Below are 2908 nucleotides of genomic sequence, written 5' to 3' on the forward strand. Positions count from 1 at the left end.
TTGAGCGTGAATAAGCGGAATTCATTGCGTAGTTGATTTGGGTTTGTTTAGGTGAAAGCGCATCGCTTGATTGCTATCCATATTTCGCATTCGGCCGTCCCGTTTATTAAGGGATGACGCCTTATCTCAGTACCCGTAAAAAATATCGAAAAAATGTAACGGTAAAACTGGATTCAGTTATGCTTTTCAAATATTATATTGTTATACAGCTTTAACAAATTTTGACTAATATAATTTTGGTTTAACACCCATATTTATTAACGTTTTGCTATCTGCTATCCCCTCCTTTTCATCCCCTTTATTTTGAATTTTAACTTAGTTTGACCACCTGATTTTATACTACAAATATTCATTTGAATGGTCGACTTTCATAAAAGCCTTTTGCTCCAGTTTTGTTATACAAATATGTTAGTTGGTTTTTGCTGTAATGTTCCTGATGCAAAAGACCTATTATTATGGTTACTATTCGCGCTTTCATGATTTTGTTGGTCCTTATGCGGAACAATTGAGAAGTGGTTTTCCCGAACCAGACTCGAAGGTAGAAAAGCCAGGAAATCCTTCTTCATCCAGGAGCTCATTTTTCTTTCCTTGCAAAATGCATTGTAATCGTTCGTTACTCATTATGTGACCCAGGTATTCCAGATTACGACTTCTAATAATGTTGATTAGTTCTGGACTTGTATTAATCTTCGTTAACACTTTTTGGTTTGCAATGCTATGGGTCTATGGTCCAAGATCCTTCTGCACAAACCCTAGTCCAAAATCTTGGAGTTTCGATATGCTTTCTTATTTCATGGTTCATATTTCTCCGCCATATAGAAGTACTGAGTGTATTTATGAAGTCTAATTTTTGTATTTAATGTGGGTTTCCAATGCGACACCGAATCTCCCACGATCCATTTTTTTATCCATGAAGTTTTGTAGACGTTCTAATGTGTCGAAGAATACTACTATTGTATCATCTTTATAACGCAGGTTTTTAAGCCTGACTACATTCATTGAGATAGTTTCGTCTATCTCTGGGCCTCCCCAAAAATGTGCTGCTCGCACAGATTGAATATCACGGGGGACATCACGCAACCTTGTCTCACACCACCCAGGAAAATATAATTATGTATACATAATTATATTTTTTTTCTAAATATCTTAGTCTAACTGGTTTACTATCAGAGTCGCCGTTAAGGTGAATTATAAAGAGATTTATAAAGTTTTATGTATGTAAGTCCTTAGTTTTAACAATGTGCTGTAGTAAAATTTAGCAACTCAACTGGGAGTTAAATTTCCGGCAAAACATTTTCGGCTTTGATGTTTGATTTTACACAAAATACAAAAAATAGACTACGCGGTTTTCTCCGCTCCACACTCCAATTAAAAGAGACCACATAAGTTTTGATGCAAATATAGGCATTTAGGTAAGGGACGTGTGGGGTGAGGAGTGTTGCCTAAATATGCGGTGGTAACGACGTAAGGTAGAAGCAAATAATTCCGGAGAAGCGTAATAAATTATTTTAATTTACGGGTATTTTAGCAAGAGCGCCGGATTGATTATTGAAAAAACATAAAAGTAAATATTTATATTTCACCTTGACGAGGAATAATTTTGATTAATTTAGCCATTCTGGTTCTATTTCAGCAATAGTGCGTCGTATATCTTGTTTTAGGCATTCAATGGTCTGCTGCTTGTTCACATACATCTTTTCTTTAAAGCAACCCCAAAGAAAGTAGTCCATCGGCGTTAGATCGCATGATCTTGGTAGTCAACTTTGATCGCCAAACCGAGAAATTACATGGTCCGGAAACTTGGTCCGCAATAACTCCATTGGTTTGCGAGCTGTGTGGCAGGTCGCACAGTTTGGAAAACATATCACCCACATTAATTCCATCCATTTCCATCACAAAAACTAGGTTAACATTTCGGGACACCGTACATTTAGCGCATTTAAAACTGCATTTTTGCAGAAACAGATACAGAATGCATTGGTTTTTCCTGTATCCAGTATCACATACAACAATTTCTACAGAAAAAGGAGTGCCGTTAACTGAAAAGAAACAAATCAAATTTCGAAAATTAGAAGGCATCTTGGCATCCACGGCGGACGCAACGAGCGCAAAAGCAAAACAAAAAGCCGAGTTTCAAGTCCCGGTTCTTTTTAATTCCGAGGCAGCTCAGAACCGAACTTTTAATAAACAAAGTTTTTTAATGACCAGAAAACTACACTAGCGGCTTGCGGAAGGAGTGGCGTCGCAGGCGTCGCTCGCCTAAAAAACAACATTCGGGCGACATTGCAAAGCATCGCAGTAGGTGTTGCATTTCTCAATCGATGCCACTCTGGGGAAATCACAAAACGGAAAGAAGAGAAAGACGACGGCGGGGCAGGTTTCCCGTTTCCCACCGCAGATTCCCTCATCGATATAGTAGGTACCCACTCGAAGGGCATTCCGCAAATGACTCGTTTCAGATAGAGCCACTATCGCTTATATTTAATTGCGCCCGAGTTATTTCCACTCCGAGGGATAATTAAGTGAACGGCGGGGATTCTGTAAAAATACGTTTAAATAGCCGCCGCCATTTGCTGATTGGTTTAAATGTCGAGTTTTCTAAGGGTCACGCGGCAAAGAATACATATAAGAAAAAAAGGATGTCGACAGGGCAAGCCCAAATTAACGATATTCTAAATTTACAATTTACAAACTAAAATCGCTCACCCTAAAAAATCAATTCAATACAATACAATATTTGTGTGGTAACATCGGCGATCATTGCTCCGCCCATAGGGTGATGCTAAGGTCTAATCAATGGTATGAAGATCACAACCGAGATTAGTACGGTTTGGATGCTCAATCAGTTTACATCGGTAATTTGTGTTTTTCCCAACATTTGTTTATAATATTAACAAATGTTTTTTTC

The sequence above is a fragment of the Cylas formicarius genome, unplaced genomic scaffold, assembly GCF_029955315.1.
Source record: "Cylas formicarius isolate icCylForm1 unplaced genomic scaffold, icCylForm1.1 PGA_scaffold_10__41_contigs__length_53128322, whole genome shotgun sequence".
Lineage (NCBI taxonomy): Eukaryota > Metazoa > Arthropoda > Insecta > Coleoptera > Brentidae > Cylas > Cylas formicarius.